This window comes from Schistocerca americana, chromosome 11 (genome assembly GCF_021461395.2).
Source record: "Schistocerca americana isolate TAMUIC-IGC-003095 chromosome 11, iqSchAmer2.1, whole genome shotgun sequence".
NCBI lineage: Eukaryota > Metazoa > Arthropoda > Insecta > Orthoptera > Acrididae > Schistocerca > Schistocerca americana.
In genome coordinates this window covers 22,922,938-22,948,278 of record NC_060129.1, presented here as the reverse complement: position 1 = coordinate 22,948,278, position 25,341 = coordinate 22,922,938, and the positions used below count along the sequence as shown (strand labels likewise).

At 42.3% G+C, this 25,341-nt stretch overlaps 1 non-coding gene across 1 annotated transcript; it reads right to left on the bottom strand.

The window, feature by feature from the left end:
* Positions 1-6,450: 6,450 nt before the first annotated feature.
* On the bottom strand, positions 6,451-6,525 carry Trnas-cga. The gene has a single exon. It is a non-coding gene; the product is annotated as a tRNA-Ser (tRNA).
* Positions 6,526-25,341: the final 18,816 nt, after the last annotated feature.

Sequence of the window (25,341 nt, the reverse complement as noted above, 5' to 3'; positions counted from 1 at the left end):
GGACGTGCCCATTATTTACGCAATGACAGATGTGCAGTTGTGGCTTCAACTGTTTTAACCCTGTAAGCATTCATGTATATTTTGCACTTATTTCGAAAAGAATTTGTAACATCTCCTGTACACAACATGTACGACGGTAATCCCAAATGTAAGGTCTCCTATTTTTTTATAAGTACATAGACCTGTTTATTTCTACAATGGCTTACACCAGTTTACGGCCTGAACATTCAGCTATATTTCTACATAATCACGTCGACGCATTTTTGTAGACGCTGTGGCAGTTTTTGTGTGCCCATGTCATACCAGCTCACCACCATGCTGTTCTACATCTACATCTACATTTATACTCCGCAAGCCACCCAACGGTGTGTGGCGGAGGGCACTTTACGTGCCTCTGTCATTACCTCCCTTTCCTGTTCCAGTCGCGTACGGTTCGCGGGAAGAACGACTGCCGGAAAGCCTCCGTGCGCGCTCCAATCTCTCTAATTTTACATTGGTGATCTCCTCGGGAGGTATAAGTAGGGGGAAGCAATATATTCGATACCTCATCCAGAAACGGACCCTCTCGAAACCTGGACAGCAAGCTACACCGCGATGCAGAGCGCCTCTCTTGCAGAGTCCGCCACTCGAGTTTACTAAACATCTCCGTAACGCTATCACGCTTAACAAATAATCCTGTGACGAAACGCGCCGCTCTTCTTTGGATCTTCTCTATCTCCTCTGTCAACCCGACTTGGTACGGATCCCACACTGATGAGCAATACTCAGGTATAGGTCGAACGAATGTTCTGTAAGCCACCTCCTTTTTTGATGGACTACATTTTCTAAGGACTCTCCCAATGAATCTCAACCTGACACCCGCCTTACCAACAATTAATTTTACAAGATCATTCCAATTCAAATCGTTCCGCACGCATACTCCCAGATATTTTACAGAAGTAACTGCTACCAGTGTTTGTTCCGCTATCATATAATCATGCAATAAACGATCCTTCTTTCTGTGTATTCGCAATACATTACATTTGTCTATGTTAAGGGTCAGTTGCCACTCCCTGCACAAAGTGCCTATCCGCTGCAGATCTTCCTGCATTTCGCTGCAATTTCCTAATGCTGCAACTTCTCTGTATACTACAGCATCATCCGCGAAAAGCCGCATGGCACTTCCGACACTATCTACTACGTCATTTATATATATTGTGAAAAGCAATGGTCCCATAACACTCCCCTGTGGCACGCCAGAGGTTACTTTAGCGTCTGTAGATGTCTCTCCATTGAGAACAACACGCTGTGTTCTGTTTGCTAAAAACTCTTCAATCCAGCCACACAGCTGGTCTGATATTCCGTAGGCTCTTACTTTGTTTATCAGGCGACAGTGCGGCACTGTATCGAACGCCTTCCGGAAGTCAAGAAAAATAGCATCTATCTGGGAGCCTGTATCTAATATTTTCTGGGTCTCACGAACAAATAAAGCGAGTTGGGTCTCACACGATCGCTGTTTCCGGAATCCATGTTGATTCCTACAGAGTAGATTCTGGGTTTCCAGAAATGACATGATACTCGAGCAAAAAACATGTTCTAAAATTCTACAACAGATCGACGTCAGAGATATAGGTCTATAGTTTTGCGCATCTGCTCGACGACCCTTCTTGAAGATTGGGACTATCAGTGCTCTTTTCCAATCATTTGGGACCTTCCGTTCCTCTAGAGACTTGCGGTACACGGCTGTTAGAAAAGGGGGGCAAGTTCTTTCGCGTACTCTGTGTAGAATCGAATTGGTATCCCGTCAGGTCCAGTGGACTTTCCTCTGTTTTAATGATTCCAGTTGCTTTTCTATTCCTTGAACACTTATTTCGATGCAGCCATTTTTTCGTTTGTGCGAGGATTTAGAGAAGGAACTGCAGTGCGGTCTTCCTCTGTGAAACAGCTTTGGAAAAAGGTGTTTAGTATTTCAGATTTACGCCTGTCATCCTCTGTTTCCCTGCCATCATCATCCCGGAGTGTTTGGATATGCTGTTTCGAGCCACTTACTGATTTAACGTAAGACCAGAACTTCCTAGGATTTTCTGTCAAGTCGGTACATAGAATTTTACTTTCGAATTCACTGAACGCTTCACGCATAGCCTTCCTTACGCTAACTTTGACATCGTTTAGCTTCTGTTTGTCTGAGAGGTTTTCGCTGCGTTTAAACTTGCAGTGAAGCTCTCTTTACTTTCGCAAAGAAAGTTTCAGAAAGTTATGAAACTCTTCTTTCACCTCGTCGTCGGAGCTGGATAGCTGGGACCACAGTTAACGCTGACACGTACTGTGAGACTCTGAAAAAAACTCAAACGGGCAATTCAGAACCGGAGAAGCGGAATGTTGAGCAAGGGCGAACACATTCTCCGTGACAGCGCTCGCCCACACATCGCTCGGCAAACTCTTGCTCTCCTGCAACAGTGGAACATAATCACCCACCCAACCTATAGTCCTGACTTCGCGTCCAGCGACTATCACCTGTTCCCTAGGTTAAAAGAACATTTGGCCGGAAAGCGATTCAGCTCTGACGACGGGGTGAAAGAAGAGGTGCATAACTCTCTCAACAGCATGGCGAGGAACTGGTATGACTTGGGCATGTTACCGTGCGAGGTGCCGGGGCTAGCAGTGTATTTAACACTAAATTCTTCTCGAATCTTCGTATGGAAATGATGCTCTAAGCCCCCCCTTTCTAAAATGGCTTACAACAGTTTACGACTTTTGCTGTTACACATGGATTAAGAAGAAACGCGAACTGATTGTAATCGACCCTGCAAGTGGAGTAGAAAAGAGTTTGGCACCTGCAATAATTTAATTGGATAGAAATTAATTACATAAAGGAAAGTTTCGTTAACGTAGTGAGAAATGAAAGGGTTGCTCTACCGATTAACAGAATGAAAGTTCCATCCAAAATAACAATTTGATTTATTATGACTAAATTCAAAATAATATACAAAACACACGAAACATTTACAATACATCAAATTGGATACTCAAATAAATGCTGTGAAGGTGAAGTTGTCCATAAACTAGACTGTGACATTTATGACCAAGTGGTATGTGGAGCAACTCAAATCTTAAGAGAAACACACAGCCAACCCAACATTAATTGCTGCTACAGTAGTGATAACTCAGACAATGAACACCCAAGACAGAACCACCATAGAAAAGACGGGAACAGGCGCGCTCTGCTGAGCTCTGATTATCACAGAGCAAAACTCCCTAATCTGACGATGCTGCGGACATACGTTACCAAGCTGTCTTCTTAACTGCAAGGACACGATCTGGCGCACCGGAGGCGATGGCTGGTCGCTTCGACGTCCCGTCGTGGTGATGATAATGTCGCGAGTATAGCCCGAAACAAATTATCCTGATCCGGTTGTTCCAGACTAAAGACTTCCTAGCAATACAAATGCGCCTCTGAGGGAGACGAAGAATGCTCGTCACAATCACTGACGGTACAGTGAGTGATTTTAACAAGAGAAGTCACACTGTAACTCCGATACAGTCAACTTTAGCCAAAACTGCTCAAGACAGACAACATAGGCAGCTTGTACGCAGAACGCTCAATTGCCAACTGTCTCGGAAAGTTACGTTGAAGTCGAAACTTCAGCAACTTCGTCAAGCAGTTACAATTAAATAAAAGTATATTAGACAGCCAACAGAAGGCAGGCTGTCCAGAGCAGCGAGAGCCCAGTCTTGTAACCTACTCCGGCCGAAAGGCGAGAGCCGACTCTCCCACAAGAGCACCCGTACAAGCCGAACACAGAACATTCCCGCCCCCACGACAGTGGCCGTGGTTAAACGTTCCAATCAGCAACTCGAAAACCGGCGGAAAATTCCACTCTATTGCCGAAGCACCACTATTCCACCAATGGAGATTCTTGGCGCCAATTTCTGCGCTGATTTTGCTACGTCACGGAGCTATGCCCTGAGCAAGCCAATCACAGTTACTATTTTGCAGAAAGCGCGGGAATTTTCCCGCCACAACTGCCTGGGTACACAAGTCATTCCCACGCCTCGCTGGTAGCCCGCCAGAAAGTGTTTTCGCTAAGTTTCTGCGAAGTAATGGAACCTCTAGCCCAGCCGCTACTTCAGGCCCCTGCGGGCGTGTCTCTTGACAATGTCGGCGTCTGGAAAGCATCCACTCGACTTCCTCACACCCGTCGGCTTAACCCTCTCAAGATCAGCAGAGCCCGCCTGTCACCGGACCACCTGGGTGACGAGAGACGCTGCGTGGGAAGTCTGCGTGTGATGGAATAGCAACTTTTCACCGCATGCAATTAGAGAGGAAAATCGAATTACTCAGAGTAAGATAGAAATATGAGAGGGGGCTCATGCCACCTCTCAACCGTGAATGACCGAAATTGGAGAATGTCGACTTACACCGGTGAATGTCAACAGACACCAAATACATCGGTGAAACATAGAATATTTGATTATATTGTTGTACATTCGGCTCCTCTTCGGTGTGTGTCGACAATCGCAGATACGCTCTGGTGGAGGTCCGAAACAGAAGAGTCAAAAAACAAGCGACTGGCTGTCTCCTACCAAACCCTTTGTCCTGCTCGGAGTCAATCAGCTTTGTCAATCTTATGCAAGTTTTGATAACGCAAACAACGTTTTCTTAATTCTTTTCCGATACCCTAATTTATACTAAATGAATACTGCAGTAAATCGTCATCTTTTTCATGAAAAGTTAAATGCATTAATTGTGGGTAAACAAGAAGATAATTGTGTTTATTTTTCTCAAGAAAAGTATTCTAAAATACTTTTTGAAGTGGTTTCTGCTAAAATTAGATGCAACACACCTTTGGATTACAGACGATTAAAACGTTTTGATGTTTTAAAAATTAATGATGAAGTTAATTGTACCATTAAAACCAGGGGAAACGAACATACAATATTACGTTACCAATGAAGAATTGTACAGTATACTATATGAAACTGACATCAGAGAGGGCCACGGAGGAAGAACACGTATGCTTAAAGAGTTGCAAGTTAAATGCAAAACTATTACATATGACGTTGTAATGTTGTCTTTAAATTTATGCAAACAGTGTCAAATGAAACACAGTGCACCTAAGAAAGGTACTGTTGTGAAGCCAATGGTTAGTTCTGAATTAAACTCAAGATGCCAAGTTGATCTCATAGATCTGCAGAGATGGCGAATATCAGTTCACAATGGTGTATCAAGACCATTTAACTAAGTTTGTCCAGCTACGACCTTTGAAAACTAAAAGAGCTGAAGAAATAGCGCATCACGTTTTTTCAATATTTTTAACATTTGGTGCACCAGTAATATTGCAATCAGATAATGGTAGAGAATTTAGTAATCAAGCCACATCCGAAATACGCGGTATGTGGAAAGATGTTAAAATAGTTCATGGAAAGCCTCGTCACAGTCAAACACAGGGCTCAGTTGAAAGGGCCAATCAGGATATACAGAATATGAACGATAACGGCACAAATAAATGGTCAGATGGTTTATCCTTTGTTCAATTTGCCAAGAACACTACATACCACGAAGGAATACGCCAAAGTCCTTATGAAGCCATGTTTGGCGTTAAAGCAAAAAGAGGCATAGCATCGTCTTTTTTTGCCTGGCGAACAAATCGCAGATATTGAAACTGAAGAACAACTCGAAGAAATTGCCAATACTTCTGAAACCGAAGAACAGCTTGAAGAAACTGTTAATGCTTATAAAAAAATTGACAGGTGGTCATACCGAAAACCATATTCCAAAGAAAAATATTGAAGAGGACCTACAACCTACAATGTCTTCACATCAAATTCTGTCTGAAAAACACGAGTTGATTTCTACAAAAAGAGCGGCCGCGAAAGAAAATCTTCTACTGCAAGCAACAAAGATGTTACGAACCTCACAAAAACAATTTCCTCGTGCTCAAATTGGTGATAATGTACGAATACAAGTCCCTGATGTCGACCGTGGTCATAGAGGTGGCCGAAATGTGTTAGCGGCTGTTGTTGGATTAGAAGACTCCGACTTCTATAAACTGGCAAATAAAAAATTGTACTCTCAAGCAGCTTTACACACGTAATCAGTTCGTAACTTGTAAAGAAAAGTTACTTTCTATAGAGAAGCGGGGGACAAGGCTATACACGCTATCGTTGGAAAAGGAAGTGTTCCACAAATAAATGCAGTTGTAAAAGCAAGGGGCTCTTGTGCAATTCAAAGTGTCATAATAGTTTAAGTTGTCGCAACAAATAAGATTTAACCACATAAGTAAGTAATTTTTTTATAACTATTATTTTCATTTCTCTTGTAGAATGTACTGTGTATTTTAAATTCTTGGTCAATCCTTTCAGAAAGAGAGGCGAAAAAGTTACGTCACCCTTGTGATGTTTTGTAGGGACTGAATTACGGAGAAGAAAATACAAATCTCCAACATGAAACTTCCTGGCAGATTAAAACTGTGTTCCCGACCGAGACTCGAACTCGGGACCTTTGCCTTTCGCGGGCAAGTGCTCTACCAACTGAGCTACCGAAGCACGACTCACGCGTGGTCCTCACAGCTTCACTTCTGCCAGTATCTCGTCTCCCACCTTCCAAACTTGCCCGCGAAAGGCAAAGGTCCCGAGTTCGAGTCTCGGTCGGGAACACAGTTTTAATCTGCCAGGAAGTTTCATATCAGCGCACACTCCGCTGCAGAGTGAAAATCTCATTCTGAGATCTCCAACGTGTCCAACATTCACCATTAGTGAATTTTAACATTTACCTGTGTAAGTCAGAAAGAAGGGTATTTAGCAAATATTCCGGGCATACACTGAGCGACTATGTGAGTGTCGACATTCACCAGTGAAAGTCGACATTCTCCAGATTTCGGTGTTTCACTGTAACATACAGGCATACAAAACCTGCTACAGCCTCTAGAAAAATGCTTCGGCAGAAATGGTGATTATGTCGAAAAATAGCTAAATGTTAAAGCTTTAAACTGATGTAAACCATTGTTAGAATCGGAATTTTAAAGAGTTTGGAGTACTTACGGTCAAATAAGGCAGAAGGGATAGATAACATTCCATCAGAATTTCTAAAATCATTGGGGGAAGTGGCAACAAAACGACTATTCACGTTGGTGTGTGTAGAATATATGAGTCTGGCGATATACCATCTGACTTTCGGAAAAGCATCATCCACACAATTCCGAACACGGCAAGAGCTGACAAGTGCGAGAATTATCGCACAATCAGCTTAACAGCTCATGCATCGAAGCTGCATACAAGAATAATATACAGAAGAATGGAAACGAAAATTGAGAATGCGCTAGGTGACGATCAGTTTGGCTTTAGGAAAAGTAAAGGGACGAGAGAGGCAATTCTGATGTTACGGCTAATAATGGAAGCAAGGCTAAAGAAAAATCGAGACACTTTCATAGGATTTGTCGACCTGGAAAAAGCGTTCTACAATATAAAATGGTGCAAGCTGTTCGAGATTCTGAAAAAAGTAGGGGTAAGCTATAGGGAGAGACGGGTCATATACAATGTGTACAACAACCAAGAGGGAATAATAAGAGTGGATGGTCAAGAACGAAGTGCTCGTATTAAGAAGGGTGTAAGACAAGGCTGTAGCCTTTCGCCCCTACTCTTCAATCTGTACATCGAGGAAGCAATGATGGAAATAAAAGAAAGGTTCAGGAGTGGAATTAAAATAGAAGGTGCAAGGATATCAATGATATGATTCGCTGATGACATTGCTATCCTGACTGAAAGTGAAGAAGAATTAAATGATCTGCTGAACGGAATGAACATTCTAATGAGTACACAGTATGGTTTGAGAGTAAATCGGAGGAAGACGAAGGTAATGAGAAGTAGTAGAAATGAGAACAGCCAGAAACTTAACATCAGGATTGATGGTCACGAAGTCAATGAAGTTAAGGAATTCTGCTACCTAGGCAGTAAAATAACCAATGACGGACGGAGCAAGGAGGACATCAAAAGCAGACTTGCTATGGCAAAAAAGGCATTTCTGGCCAAGAGAAGTCTACTAATATCAAATACCGGCCGTAATTTGAGGAAGGAATATCTGAGGATGTACGTCTGGAGTACAGCATTGTATGGTAGTGAAACATGGACTGTGGGAAAACCGGAAGAGAAGAGAATCGAAGCATTTGAGATGTGGTGCTATAGACGAATGTTGATAATTAGGTGGACTGATAAGGTAAGGAATGAGGAAGTTCTACGGAGAATCGGAGAGGAAAGGAATATGTGGAAAACGCTGATAAGGAGAAGGGACAGGATGATAGGACATTTGCTAAGACATGAGGGAATGACTTCCATGGTACTAGAGGGAGCTGTAGAGGGCAAAAACTGTAGAGGGAGACAGAGATTGGAATAGGTCAAGCAAATAATTGAGGACGTAGGTTGCAAGTGCTACTCTGAGATGAAGAGGGTAGCACAGGAAAGGAATTCGTGGCGGGCCGCATCAAACCAGTCAGTAGACTGATGACCAAAAAAAAAAAAAAAAAAACCATTGTAGAAATAAACAGGTCTATGTATTTATAAAAAAAAATAGGAAACCTGGCTTTTGGGATTACCCTCGTATATTTTTGGATCTCGGGATAGAATCTGTGAAGAAGATCTGTCACTGAAACCGCTCGATATTTGGGAGTTGAAATAAAAATAAAAGCAACTGGTGGTCAAACGTGGATTTTATACATTTGATGAAAGGGCTTTTGTAGAAGACCTTTATCAAAGATTTTTTACGGTGCAATAAGGCGAACGGTAAGTAGAATGCCAAATTAAAGACCTTTCAGCCGTCAAATTTCCAACCATATTTTATTTGCCAAATAATTTCAGCGCCATACTACGCCATCTGCCAAGTAAAATCTGGTTGCCAAATAAAGTAATGTTGCTGAAAGGTGTTTAATTCGACGTCCTCTACCGAACGGCCGAGTCCCACAACCATCCCTAAAAAGGATGAACATACAGACAGGGAGGTAAGTAGAATGGTCTACGCGCGGAGACTTGGTTCTCCTCCCCGGGCAACGCCGTGGCAATTCACGAGAGCAGCACACAGTCCGGACGGGAGGTTCGCGTCGTGAATGTCGGGCCACGCCGTTAAACGGGTTTAGTTACTGCGTACGGGGACTTTGTGGCCACACTGTGTTTTCCGGACGGCTAATAGCGCAGGCCCCACCACGATGACGCAATACCCAGCCTACGTGGCCTGGGCAAGGACCAACAGCAGGGGGGGGGGGGGGGGGTGAATGGGGGGGGGATGGGGGAAAGGGAGGAGAAGCGCCGCTTCCCCCTTTCGCTGCTCGCCCACTGCGGACCGTCTTCTCATCCCCGGACTGCGTCGGAGAAAAGAAAATCGAAGCGAACGCGCATTCGCCGACACTTCACTCGTCTTCACGTATCTGTGAACAAGCGTTCAAACCGGAGGGAACGCAAGAGACCACGAGATGACGAACACAGCCTGTGAACGCTGCGCTATTTATACTGTGCTAACAGTCGTCAACCGGGATACAACACTGTACCGGCCGATTCGAAAGTAAATGTACACACTTCGTCAGTGTAACACGCCTGCATCTAAACAAGCGTAAAATGTTAAGTAATGTGCGATATTCCTGGCTGTGGCCGCCAGTATTTTGTCTTGCTAGAAGCTCGCCTCGATGCAGCTTGATACACGTGAAGCAGCATACGCCACGAAAGTGGGGTGAGGTACCGGCGGCAGATGGTACAGTAGACTATGTACCAGTCCCGTGGCAGAGTCCGCCAATCGTGCTGAACTTGCTTCTGATTGGTCGGCACATTCGGGTGCTAGGCGCCAAAACACCCAACACCTCCTATTAATTATTTATATACTTTTCATTGTATTTAACGCAGTTTTCAGAATGACAATCAGTATTACAATCCCTACGAGTGTTTCGTTTTTGTTTATTAAATTTCACTATTTTTGAGAAACATGACAGTAATGATATTCGAACCTAAGTGCCTTCGGGGTGCTCTGGCGCGCCTGGGAAGCGATGTACTTGGGCTGCGCCACTCACTATGTTTCGTGCGTTCTGCAGGGACGACATGTCGCACCCTATATCGTTAGTGGATAGAAAAGTTACCGTATAATTAAGAAAGCTATGTCGAGTGTTGTAAAAGACAGTGTAATATGTGTGATTACTTAAATAATAATGAAACAGGACACATTAATGAGAAGATCTTGCCCTCTGTAGATACAGAGACTAACCTGGCCAAGTGGCATCCCATAGCCGGCCGGTGTGGCCGTGCGGCTCTAGGCGCTACAGTCTGGTGCCGAGCGATCGCTACGGTCGCAGGTTCGAATCCTGCCTCGGGCATGGATGTGTGTAACGTCCTTAGGTTAGTTAGGTTTAAGTAGTTCTAAGTTCTAGGGAACTGATGACCTCAGATGTTAAGTTCCATAGTGCTCAGAGCCATTTGAACCATTTTTGGCATCCCATAAAAAGCCCAAACAGACGTTCAAGTTAACAATGTAGCAGCCTCCACCTAAGAAGATCCCACAACGGACGAGCTGCCTTCTGTGCTGCGGACACAACTTATATATATATATATAACTCATACGAAACTGGATCGGGAGTATATAATGAATTCAAGTAATCAATTTAAGTAAATTTATACAAACTCTCGCACTTGAACATGGCATTTTCGTTAAAGGTCCGTTCATGTATTGTTAACCGTTTTCATCTCTGTGTGATTTCTCCAGTATCGGACTTCATGAAAAGACAGCACCCGAAGACGATGGTTCGAGCAGGACGACTTTTAGCTCAAAACTACGGAACCTTTTGCCATGTCAAGTCACCCAACAAGCCGGCAGCGGTGGCCGAGCGGTTCTAGGCGCTTCACTCTGGAACCGCGCAACCGCTACGGTCGCAGGTTCGAATCCTGCCTCGGGCATGGATGTGTGTGATGTCCTTAGGTTAGTTAGGTTTAAGTAGTTCTAAGTTCTAGGGGACTGATGACCACAGCTGTTAAGTCCCATAGTGCTCAGAGCCATTTGAACCATTCACCCAACAATCTTACAATGACTAAAGACAAAAAATTAAACATACATAGGTTAGTAACAATTATATTCTGAAATAATAACGCAATTTAAATAAAAATTACCAAATATACAGCAACCAGTGGCAAAATCATGTTTTATTTATTCACTTTTGCAAAGCGATTTCAACTGATTAACAGCCATCATCGGTGCTACAAATCCAACAATAAAAATAATTAATAACAGTGACCAAATGAACAAATGTACATCGTAAACCAATTAAATGTATGTAGACGCATTAAACCATTTAAAATGAACATACAAATTTACCTCTCAACCAATATGTGCCCAGAGTAGTAATACTGTCTTAAGCAGAGGTCGAAACATAAAGTGATCCATCGAGAATTGACTATGACAACGAGAAACCATAAGGGAGGACTGCAAAGCAAAGCCGCCCTCTGTGCCAAGAAGAAGAAAGAGGTATGACATACAAAGTGAGGTAAAATATAATGATATAATTCTAAAATATTGACATGAAATGGATATATTGACAAAGATTTTGTCATCCACATAGTACAGTTATATACGCCGAAAAGCGATTGTACAAATTAGTAAACATGATTTTGCGACTGGTTGCTGCATATTAGGTAATTTTATGGCTTACGGTCGCTGCAGGACTTGGGAACCACATGGAGCCCACCATTCACAACTTAAATTGTTACACTCACATTGTGACTTGAGTTATGCAATTACGAGTGCCGTTTGGTTGCAGCTCGTGAATAAAATAATGAAATAATATAGTATTAATGGCGGTGCATCTCAATACGTCCGATCTGGACAAGACCTAAAAAACAAAAGGTGACTCTTCCTCTTTCGCCGATAATATGACGATCAAAAATCTTCAAATGTTTCCAGCGGTAGCAGACAGTATTTCTACAGCCGTGGACTATGTCTATAGCTCAGATTGTTTCTTTATTTTAGTATTTATAGTTACGTTTTCTGCTAATAAAAGCTCAGCACACAAATGTGCCTTTAAAAACTTTAAGAGACGACAGGTTGGTGGAAAAAACGGTAAGGGGCTCTTATTCAATCTCCCTGGATGTCTCCATCTTCCAGATCTGACATTGAAAGGACACACATAATTTTACAAATGTTTTGTCTGAAACTGCTACATTCCCCAGACACGCAGTACAGTAGGGATCACAAGTGCAACACAAACAATGCTCAATTAATTTTTTTTCAGAAAACAACCACACACAGGGACCAAAAATTCAGCACAACCACGTGCTCTGCGTTTACCCCAGGAGATGTTCAAAATATGTATGTGTGGACGAAGCCTGTGAGCTGTTCGACTTATTACAGCTGTCAGCTGCAGCCGTGACCTCCATTCATCTCATTCTGCACGGTCGCACAGCCATCTTCATTTCGCTGCTGTAGTTATGCTACGTTCTCAATTGCAACAACACACACGAGCACCTTCAGAAGGCCCCAAAAGTAGAAATCCACGGTGCTAAGATTTGCAAAGCAGGTAAAGCTCTGTACAGGGAAAGTATGGCCAACTTGCCAGCGGTCGCCATTTTGGGCCCACTGCATCGCTGGTTATACATAGACTTATGGAGCATATTTAGCCGTGTATACAGGGTGCGTCAAAAAATGTATACACACTTTGAAGCGTCATAGAAAAAATATGTCCCATTCTACAATGTTAAATTTCTGGAAATAGAAAGCTTAAAGCCCAATTGGAAAAATAAATGTACTGTGCAAATGTGATTAATGTTCAGACTGGTGGCCTCCAGCAAAAATACATTTCTGAGTACGAGTCACCACTGATTCCGTACATCATACCAAAGTGTCCAATGAGATTTCTGCACACACCGCCTGAATCTCATTCCAAAGTGTATCCAGGTTACGTGGTTTACGTTTGTACACCTCATCTTTTACTGTGGCCCATAAGAAGAAATCCAGCGGCGTGAGGTCTGGAGAGCGTGCAGGAAAGTGGATTGGTCCCCTGCGTCCTATCCACTGGCCTGGCACATTGTGATCCAGGGATGCTCGTACGTCCCTATGATAGTGCGGCGGGGCGCCATCTTGTTGGAAATAAAACTCATCATTACCGTATAAGGCACGAATGGCAGCGAATATGGAGTCAGCAAGCATTGTTAGGTACGTTTCTCCAGTAACAGTACCTTTAAAGAGGAAAGGCCCAATGAGTCCCCTTGCAGACAAACAACACCACACATTTTTACACCAGGCAAATTCACAGCCTTTTCAACTGTAATGTGAGGATTATCTTCAGCCCAGTACACACAATCGTGCCTATTGACAGTTCCATTGAGTTTGAATCTGGCTTCATCCGACCACATTATGCTACCCATAAATCGCGGTTCACGTCTCACCATCTCCTGAACCCATTCACAAAATTCTAACCTTCGATCTGGATCGTCGTCACTTAGCTGTTGCACCAGCCTTGGAATGTACACACGAAACTTGCCTTTCTCCAGAATGCGTAGCACACTACGTACTAGCACTTACATCACTTTCACGTCCCGCTTGCCTTGACGATTTTTGAGGCGAACGCTGAAACAGTTCCAAGACCGCAGTTGTGGAATCAACACTTGTAGCTGTACGAGGTCGCCCTGGTCGACCTTTATGCACATCACACACTGTTCCACGAATTTCTAAGTTGTCTCGTAGACGTGTAATTGTTAACCTTGAAGGTGGTTCTGTACCATACTCACTTCTCCACTATCTTCGAACCGCAGCTACATTCTCAAACTTCCAGTACCACTTAATTATCTGCTTCCGCGCTTCAAAGCTCAAACGCACGTCCGCCATGTTGCAGTTACTTCCTTGCCACTGCTGCCACATGTTGAAGAAACATAACATTACTTCCTCACAGATATTTAACCTTGTAGAAAGGGAAATAAATAAGTCTATGACCGTTCAAAGTGTGTATACATTTTTTGACGTACCCTGTATTAAAGAAGTGCACTTAACCGTCTAATGCGCTCCTAAAACTGATCAACGACCCCAAACGGAACATGTCGGATATTTAGCAACAAAAAATCTCAAAAAATTTAAGCCAAATGAGTCGAAAAGCGTTTGTTGAGGCGAGCATGAAACACATTTTTTTTCCCCCTGTTATCCTTTATAAACAGCGAAAGTAGCATTCGCATTTCTTGTTGCGGTATCGAGTTTGATCACCTGGTTTCGTAGTTAGCGTTAAATTGGTTGTACCCAATAGCCAGCAGCACAAAATGGAACCAATACTAGTTCGCAGGTACAAAGAAAAATCCATCGCTAATTTAAAGCTCTATATCGACTTACCACTTGCTCCTGCTAGTCGGTATTAAGAAATTTCGCCCAATGTCTCTTGTTATACGAAATAAAACATTTGACTCAAATATATATGCCAAGTACCTTAGTAAATAGAATTGATAAACGTGCCTAATGTGATTACGCATGCTCTATATTTTTCTCAGATCTATTACATAAACTTTTGTCTGCGAATTGTTCTATGTCATTAGGAGAATGATTACTAAAGTACAAGAGAATGTTTTTAAAATGTGTTCGAATAAAACTAGGCCTACGATCCAAAGTAGGCTGTAGGAAACAGTAAAAACTGTATTTGTATTAATATACTGTAGATTAACATCTATATTCCAACTGTTATAATAGTTTCGTGGTAACGTTACTGGCATCTGTATCGAAGGTCGTAGGTTCGGTACTTACCTACTGTTCTTTTATGCATTGTATTGTGTGTTCCTGCAACCTTTCCCATTGCGACCAATATTCTCCTTCTTGGTGCATCTGTCTCTGACAGAATTACAATGTCTTCGACGAACCTCAAAGTTTTTATTTCTTCTCCCTGGATTTTAATTCCTACTCCAAATTTTTCTTTTGTTTCCTTTACTGCTTGCTCAATATACAGATTGAATAACATCGGGGAGAGGCTACAACCCTGTCTCACTCCCTTCCCAACCACAGCTTCCCTTTCATGCCCCTCGACTCATATAACTGTCATCTGGTTTCTGTACAAATTGTAAATAGCCTTTCGCTCCCTGTATTTTACCACTGCCACCTTAAGAATTTTAAAGAGTGTATTCCAGTCAACATTGTCAAAAGCTTTATCTAAGTCTACAAATGCTAGAAACGTAGGTTTGCCTTTCCTTAATCTTTCTTCTAAGATAAGTCGTAAGCTCAGTATTGCCTCACGTGTTCCAGTATTTCTACGGATGTAGACTGGCAATGGCAAGGAAAGCGTTTCTGAAGAAGAGAAATTTGTTAACATCGAGTATTGGTTTAAGTGTCAGGAAGTCATTTCTGAAAGTATTCGTATGGAATGTAGCCATGTATGGAAGTGAAACATGGACGATAAATAGTTTGGACAAGAAGAGAATAGAAGCTTTCGAAATGTGGTGCTACAGAAGAATGCTGAAGATTAGATGGGTAGATCACATAACTAATGAGGAGGTATTGAATAGGATTGAGGAGAAGAGGAGTTTGTGGCACAACTTGACTAGAAGAAGGGATCGGTTGGTAGAACATGTCCTGAGGCATCAAGGGATCAGAAATGTAGCATTGGAGGGCAGCGTGGAGGGTAAAAATCGTATAGGGAGACCAAGAGATGAATACACTAAGCAGATTGAGAGGGATGTAGGTTGCAGTAGGTACTGGGAGATGAAGAAGCTTGCACAGGATAGAGAGTAGCATGGAGAGCTGCATCAAACCGGTCTCAGGACTGAAGACCACAACAACAACAACGATATATCTGTCCCATCGGCCATCGGCAGAAATTCTGTACAGTTTTCCTCCCTTTTCGCCTCGAAACGAACAGCCAAAAGCACAGCACTGATGCATTACTGTACTTAAAACTTCCAAGATACACAGCACTTCCTACGCTTCACACGTAACGCTTGGGTCCACAGTGTCACGTGACGCGGTTTCAGCCAATCCTGAACTGCGGACGGCGGCAAACGCATGGGAAAGGGATGGCTATACTTCCCTTTATGCAGAGCTTTTTACAAGCAACTGCTCCTGAGCGAACTCTCCAGTTGTCGGAAGAAGCAAAACTGACGAGGCGTTGCCACGACGTTGGGACCACGGATTTACTTCATACTCTAACACCGTTAAAGTAGTAGGCCGTTAAAGCAACATAGAGAGGTGCACTACTCGGGCAGATCCGAGAAAATCGCAAGATAAGTTTTACGCGTCTATTACGTATCTGTGCGAAGATGCTAAGAGCTCATGGAGAACGCTGTACTCTGTAATAAAAAAGCCGAGCGAAAGGATCTACGATGACCTTGAACGGCTATCATGTGACGGCCACCCGCAACAAATACAACCAACAAAAAAATGGTTCAAATGGCTCTGAGCACTATGGGACTCAACTGCTGAGGTCATTAGTCCCCTAGAACTGAGAACTAGTTAAACCTAACTAACCTAAGGACATCACAAACATCCATGCCCAAGGCAGGATTCGAACCTACGTCCGTAGCGGTCTTGCGGTTCCAGACTGCAGCGCCTTTAACCGCACGGCCACTTCGACCGGCTACAACCAACAGAAACGGACAAAATGAGATCAACAAAAAAACAAGTGACGGTTCAACTAACGCTCAAACGTAATCATCGTAAATTGAAGTAGATACTTCCTGTGAGTTAGTGCGGGCAGACGTCATTGTTGGCAACCGCAATAAAATAATAATTGGATCGTTTTGCCGACCTCCCAATTCAGATGATACAATTACTGAAAGGTTCAAAGAAAACTTCGATTTCAAACACGTACCCGACCCATACGGGTATAATTGGTGGTGACTTTAATTTATCCCCGATATGCTAGCGAAAATACATATTTAATTCCAGAGGTACGCATAAAACATCATCCGAAATTGTGCGAAATGCATTCTCTGAAAATTGTTTCGAGCAGTCAGCTCATGAGCCCACGCGAAAAGTTGTGAAACACACTTGACCTCTTTAAGCAACAAATAACCCTGAGCTAATAACGAGCATCAAAACGGATACAGGGTTTAGTTAACACAGGTTTGTCGTAGCGAAATTGAATATTGTAACCAACAAGTCCTCCAAAAATAAACGAAAAATATAATCGTTCAGAAAAGCATATAAAAACTCACTTGATGCCTTTCTGAGAGACAATCTCCACTCCTTCCACGTCGATAATAAAAATACTGACCAGTTGTGGCTTGAATTCAGACAAGTAGTATCTGCAGCAATTGAGAGGTTTGTACCAAATAAATTAACAAACGACGGAGCTGATCCTCCTTCGTACACAAAACGGGTTAGAACACTGTTGCAGAAACAATGAAACAAACATGCCAAATTTAAACAGGCGCAAAATCTCCAAGATTGGCGATCTTTTACAGAAGCTCGAAATTTAGCGCGGACTTCGATGCGAGATGCTTATAACAGTTTCCACAACGAAACTTTCTCTCGAAACCTGGAAGAAAATCCAAAGAGATTCTAGTCGTATGTGAATTATTTTAGCGGAAAAAAACAATCGATGCCTTCTCTACGCGATAGCAATGAAGATAATACGAAGACAGTGCTGCCAAAGCAGAGTTACTAAACAGAGTCTTCCGAAATGCCATCACGAAAGAAGACGAAGTAAATATTTCACAATTAGAATCGAGAACAGCTGCTAATATAAGCAACGTAGAAGTAAATATCCTCGGAGTAGTGAAGCAACTCATATCACTTAATAAAAGCAAGTCTTCTGGTCCAGACTGTATACCAATTAGGTTCCTTTCGGAGTATGCTGATGCATTACCTCCATACTTAACGATCATATACAACCGTTCGCTCGAAGAAAGACCCGTACCCAAAGAATGGAAAGTTGCACAGGCCACACCAATATTCGAGAAAGGTAGTAGGAGTAATCCACTAAATTACAGGCCCATATCGTTAACGTCGATATGCAGCAGGATTCTGGAACATAAATTGTGTTCGAACATTATGAATTACCTTGAAGAAAACGGTCTATTGACACACAGTGAACATGGATTTAGAAAACATCTTTCTTGTGAAACACAACTAGCTCTTTATTCACATGAAGTGCTGAGTGCTATTGACAAGGGATTTCAGATCGATTCCGTATTTCTGGATTTCCGGAAGGCTTTTGACGCTGTACACACAAGCAGCTTTTATGGAATTGCGTGCTTATGGAATATCGTCTCAGTTTTGTGACCGGATTTGTGACTTCCAGTCAGAGAGGTCACAGTTCGTAGTAACTGATGGAAAGTCATCGACTAAAGCAGAAGTGATTTCTGGCGTTTCCTAAGGCAGTGTTGAAGACCCTTTGCTGTTCCTTATGTATATAAACGATTTAGGAGACAATCTGAGCAGCCGTCTTTGGTTGTCTGCAGGTGATGCTGTCGTTTATCGACTATAAAATTCTTTTATCTTGGCGGCTCGCGCATGCCCGCCCAGACGCGGGAGATTGCTGCGTTGCCAGTTGCAAACGACGCACGCGCCAAGACAAGCAGCGCCATAGTATAGTATAGTTCGCAAACTTACGTTTAGGGGGGAGCGCGCAGTTTATGAAGTAAAGCCTCCACGGCTGCATTAACCCTTTCGCTGCTACAGAGACGTGGTGCTCCCCGCATTCCGCGCTGTGCGCGATTTTGTCATCACTGCACTGCTCGCCTGTGCTGACACATGGTGTTTCGACTGCTTTGACACTCTTATCATTCGATTTCACAACAACTATTTGGCCCAAAAATTTGATTTTTACACATCTTCTTGACTGATACCTTCCCCCCATGAATGACTTAATTTTGTTTCGATGTTCAACGCAGTTATTGTGCAGCATTAGATGTAGTAAACCATTGCACGAAATTTTGAAGAGTTTGCAGAGGTTAAAGTCCATAGCGTATACTTTCCATATGGTCGATTTTAGTTGCCAATAGAAATTTCAAAAAATTACATTCAAACGAATAAAATTCATAAAGTAAGACACTACGATATTGTTTTTAAATTTAAAAAAAATATTGAATACCGACCAAGGTTTGAACTCAGAACATTTCGCATAGCAGCCATACACTTGAACCTTTTCTTCATTTTATTTCTTTTTTTTTTTTAATCTCATTTTGTTCGTTGAATCTGATCGGAGCGGATGTCCAAAGACACCCTTTTAAGTTCGTCGTTGATCCGTTCACTCAGTTTTTTTACTACAGAGGGCAGCTGACCCTCTGACCGAACACGCTGAACTACCGTGCCGGCTGCCAATACGCTAACGCAGCTCGTCATTCAACATGTTACCTCGAGGACTTTAAAGTACCACGCAAAATACCGACAAACACTGTTGGTATGATTATGAATTACTCACGTTTCGTCGAAGTACAATAGTAAATAAACAATTACCGCTGTTCTTTATTGCGAAAAAGCGGTTAGTGAGAATGCTACAAACACCTTTCCTTGCTATCGCCTGAATTAGGAGGCTTATTGCATGTTTGGTTTAATTAATTAATAGAATATGAAGCAATTGGTATAAAGAATGCTTTTTCCAAACTTTCTATAAAAGAAAGTCTGCTATCAAGACATTGCTTTTGTTCAATTACTTTATTTATGACTGCTCTGCACTGCATTCGAGCTCTGGCAACGTCTTTCTCTGTTCATTGGCTGACTGTGTTTTGTGATGTCAGATGCGCAGAATGAACCCAAACCCGGCCGTCGTCATAAATGACGCGCACTTTGGTAAAGCCATCAGAAGATCAAAACAAACTGCAAAACGATTTAGAAAAAAATATCTGAATGGTGCGAAAAGTGGTAGTTGACCCTAAATAACGAAAAGTGTGAGGTCAACCACATGATTGCTAAAAGGAACTCGTCAAACTTCGGTTACACGATAAATCAGTCTAATCTAAAAGCCGTAAATTCACCTAAATACCTTGGTATTACAAACCAAAGACTGCGTTTTATTGGCGGAACACTTAGAAAATGTGACAGATGTACTAAGGAGACTGCCTACACTACGCTTCTCCGTCCTCTTTCAGAATACTGCTGCGCGGTGTGGGATCCTTACCAGATACGACTGACGGAGTACGTCGAGAAAGTTCAAAGAAAGGCGGCACGTTTTGTATTAACGCGAAATATGGGAGAGAGAGTCACTGAAATAATAGAGGATTTTGGCTGGACATCATTAAAATAAAGGTGTTTTTCGTTGCGTTGGAAATTTCTATCCCCAACTCTCTCCTCCGAATGCGAAAATATTTTGTTGTCGCCTGCCTACATAGGGAGAAACGATCATCATAATGAAATAAGGGAAATCACGGCTCTCACTGAAAGATATAGGTGTTTGTTTCCTCCCGTGCTCTATTCGATATTAGAATAATAGGGACTTGTTACGAAGGTGGTTCGATGAACCCTCTGCCAGGCACTTAAATGTCATTTACAGAGTATCCTTGTACATGTAGATTTCTTCCTTCTGCTTAGTGGTCAGATTTTTCGCCACCAATTTAGCACAAACCTTTCGCATGTGCAAAACTTCGCTCAAAACTTGATATACAGCGAAACTATTCAAGTTTAACAGGCCACCCATGATCGCTGTTGTTGAACGTCGGTCTGACCTCACAAGAGCACGCACACGTTCCATGTTATCGTCAGTTTTTGAAACTGAAGGCCTCCCTGACCGAGGTTCATCCTCGACGTATTCTCGGCCCTCGGAAAATGATTTGTGCTCTTGATAAGGCGGGTTCCCCATAGGCTTGTTCCAATTCTCAAATGTCACAGTTGTGAATTCGCCAAGTTTAACACAAAATTTGATCGCATAACGTTGCCTTATAATTTTCGTTCCAGGGTACAAAAACATAACTTCACTGACGGTGCTCTCAAAAGGTACTGGATGTTTGTGCAGACGGTGCTGGAACTTAGCATCCGGAAGGCCTGAACAAACCTGTCTACATAAGCAGAAGAACAGTGTTGCCGGATCGCTCCCTTCTCTCGCACTCCTCATACATCCAACAAACAAGTGCGAACGTTACGAGTGCGATTTTGAAGAGTCGCAAAAGCAGTGTCCATATCACAAAAATCCTCTTCCTTGGTGTTTTAGTGGAAAAATGCCTTTTAATAGTACTGCTAGTTCGCAGACAGGAATATCACATTTGTTGCTTCACCCCAGACCAGGGCGTCATATCTGCAATAGTCCAGACAAAAAGGAATTTTAGCTTTATTTACTTTTTCGCTTTAAATTTATCGATATCACTATTCAATTCTTTCAATGACATCTGCAAGACCATTTCAGAAAATAAATTCAAGAACAGTATTTCCATTTTGCTTACTGCATTTTACACTAATGTAGTATAACAAATATTATACAGATGAAGAACATTTTATTTTGGAAAACGCTATTCCGTCATATCACTTACATTTGTCTTTAAAAAGTACAATTAATTTAATCAAATACCTCCTTTATTAACATCAAAAGAAAGAGACCGAAGCAAAACTAAACATTTTTACACAAAATCCGCCCAGAAGGTCTGTCTGTTGATTTATTAGAACTGTTTTCTTTCAAAGATTAAAGTCTGCTAGAACATCACTCTTTTACTGTGTTTACATGCGCTCCGAAAAGTCGGATATCGCAAACCGATTTACCTATAACGCTTCTGGCTGGTTACGTAAACACTCCAAAATCGATTCTGGAAATTCGTTTCTAGCCGCAGGTACTCCACTCCCATAATCGATTTCCGCTCCCAAGTAAACGCACAATCGTTTTTGAAACATGCTTGGGCTATCAGGTTACGTCTTGTTTCCAAAATGGACGGAGTGACCTATTGTGAAATGCAGAAGCGGGAAGATTAGACGGAGCATGACACTGTACGCCTCTAATATTTAAGTGAATAGATACTGCGACTGTGATCTTTGAATGAGATACTGCAACAGCTGTTTCCCAGACAATATATTTAACTGGGCTAGAAAACCCACTTCAGACCTCAACATGTGAACACAACATCGAAAAAGGTTTCAGAAATTCGGTTTTCGTCTTACGAAAGATGTGAACCTGATATGCAGTTTAAATGAATGCATGGTGACTGTTATTTCGGACATGTTCGGAAGAACAGACACAACGCAGAATACGCAACTGTGACACACCGTGTGTAAACTGAAGCTGCATCGGGACATTACACGGAATCAGCGAACTGGCTAACGTACCTGTCTAGAAAGCAGGAGATCCCGGGTTCGAATCCCAGTGCGGCACACATTTTCACTCGCCGCCGCTGGTTCCGTGCAATATTCCGATGCAGCTGACAACAGTCTTTCCTTTCTTCCCCCCCTCCCCCCCTCCCCCCACGATTAATTTACGTATCATCAGATACGTAGTGTTTGTATCGGCGGGTATTCTTATCACGTCTTGTTATTTACATCTCTGATCTACATTACAAGTCAGGTGCTGCCATCTGCCGGCCAACGTCCTCGAAGCCTAGTCCCGCAGTTATAATCTTTCGCTACAAGGCGGACCTTTTGCGTGGGAGGAACTTTGACCTTGCAGATCATTTCCAAGCGCACTGTTTTCCAAAGCTGAAAGTCTACATCTACATCCACATCTACATGACTACTCTGCAATTCACATTTAAGTGCTCGGCAGAGGGTTCATCGAACCACAATCATACTATCTCTCTACCATTCCACTCCCGAACAGCGCGCGGGGAAAACCAACACCTAAACCTTTCTGTTCGAGCTCTGATTTATCTTATTTTAGTTTGATGATCATTCCTACCTATGTAGGTTGGACTCAACAAAATAGTTTCGCATTCGGAAGAGAAAGTTGGCGAATGAAATTTCGTAAATAGATCTCGCCGCGACGAAAAACGTCTTTGCTTTAATGACTTCCATCCCAACTCGCGTATCATACCTGCCACACTCTCCCCTATTACGTGATAATACAAAACGAGCTGCCCTTTTTTGCACCCTTTCGATGTCCTCCGCCAATCCCACCTGGTAAGGCTCCCACACCGCGCAGCAATATTCTAACAGAGGACGAACGAGTGTAGTGTAAGCTGTCTCTTTAGTGGACTTGTTGCATCTTCCAAGTGTCCTGCCAATGAAACGCAACCTTTCGCTCGCCTTCCCCACAATATTATCTATGTGGTCTTTCCAACTGAAGTTGTTCGTGATTTTAACACCTAGGTACTTAGTTGAATTGACAGCCTCGAGAATTGTACTATTTATCAAGTAATCGAATTCCGACGGAATTTCTTTTGGAACTCGTGTGGATCACCTCACACTTTTCGTTATTTAGTGTCAACTGCCACCTGCCACACCGTACAGCAATCTTTTCTAAATCACTTTGCAACTGATACTGGTCTTCGGATGACCTTACTAGACGGTAAATTACAGCATCATCTGCGAACAACCTAAGAGAACTGCTCAGATTGTCACCCAGGTCATTTATAAAGATCAGGAACAGCAGAGGTCCCAGGACACTTCCTTGGGGAACACCTGATATCACTTCAGTTTTACTCGATGATTTGCCGTCTATTACTACGAACTGCGACCTTCCTGGCAGGAAAGTCTGCAGTGGTTCGATCTTAAAGATTTGGATCCACCTGGCGCGAAGTGATAACTTCATGGTAACACTGTTCGTTAATTGGCCAGTCGTGCGAGATTTAAAAAATGAATACTTGTATCAAACAACCGATGTAGAGAACTTCAGAATGTCCTTTAAGGGGCTCCGGAAAGGTTCAAAATCATGAAAAGTTCAATTTTTACTTTTTTGCGTTTTCTGAATCTGCAGACTATTACCTTTTAATAGCTATATAATTTATTCAATTCCGAAGACTATAACTATTTTTAAATTTTTTTTGAAATGTGTTCTACATGGGCGTGACCCACTGTGGCGCTGTTAAACTGCTGTCAAATGCTGTTATTATTAACGTCCGTGTTCATCAGGTACATTTTAGTGATGTGAGATAAAGTATGTGTTGTGGCTAACCTGCGATGGTTCAATATATATCGCTGGTGTGGTTGTCGATTGTTTCATGTTTATTTACTCTGTCGTTATCTCGAAAATATTCGTAATTAATTCTGTTTCTTGAGTCTCTGTTTTGTTGAAGTATAATAATGAGTAAAAGTAAAGTTATTAGAAATCCTCTGAAGGCTTTTAAGAAAAGGAGAAATGTTGGAAAGCCAAAGGTATGTGTTATTACTGTAAACAATAAAGACGATAACCAAGTGAGTGAACCTAACCTCTCAAGTACACCTGCCCATAGCAGTCAAAGTGGGAAAGAAAATACTTCACAGAAGAAGCTTGGTTCAATGAGTGAAAACTATGAATGTTTTATGGGCGAATCGGATGTGAATGAAATATTTGATATGTCGGTTCTCAAAGGAATTTTTTCAAACTGTGTAAGATGTATTCATTGTAGTGAAGTTGGTCTGGAACTCTCCATAATAAAGCACGTAGGACTTGCTAGTGAAATACAACTGAAATGTGATAAGTGTTCATACATGACCACCTTTTGGAACAGTGTTGCAGTAACTGCAACTGAAGAAAATGGTAGCAAAATCTACGAACACAACAACGAGCGATGCTTGCTTTAGACAAGGAACGCCTTCGGGCTGCAGACAGGGCTGTAAAGAGTCTAGAAATACAAGCAAGAGTAAACAGGAGGAGGAACAAGAGGAAGCTGGAGGAGGAGTTTGCAGAGGATGAAGATAATCCATCCTATGGACCTGGAATGCACTAAAAAGTTAATCCAATCTTTGTCGCTCGATTCCCAAAACTTTTATTTTCTCATACTAATTACATGTTTTCTAAGGATCTTCCAAACATATTTGTTTCAAACTTTCAGTAAATGTTACACAGTACCTTCTGCATAATTTAACACAGCCTTTTTCCAAAAAACTGTATATTTTTGAATATATAAATAAAAAATTGCAAAAAAATGTTGTGAATTTTCATTACAATTGAAAAAAAATCATCTTTAATAACTGAACTAAAATTTTGTAAAATCCCTGTGTTAAGTTGTAGCCCATATTCCAATAAATAATCTGTAAAAAGTTCAACTTCCTACCACAAATACTTTGTGAGGAAAGATGTAATTTATAAGCGTTATTTTAACATTGCAAGTATAGGGCGTTCCGGAGCCCCTTAACAAATATACGGCTGTTGTACGCAACACGGAGAAAACAAGCGACGTATTATTGAGAAGCAGAGCCCCCACCCGCCGCCACACGCCTCGTGCACCCGGAGCTGCGAGGTCGCGCGCGTGGAAAGTGAAAGGGCCTGTCGAAAGCGGCTGCGCTAGCTGCTAGAGGTGCGGCGCGTGACGTCACGCGACCTTGACAAGGCTGCGCGCAGACCTTCAATTGTCGCAGCAGTGCGACGAGAGCTCCCGACTCAC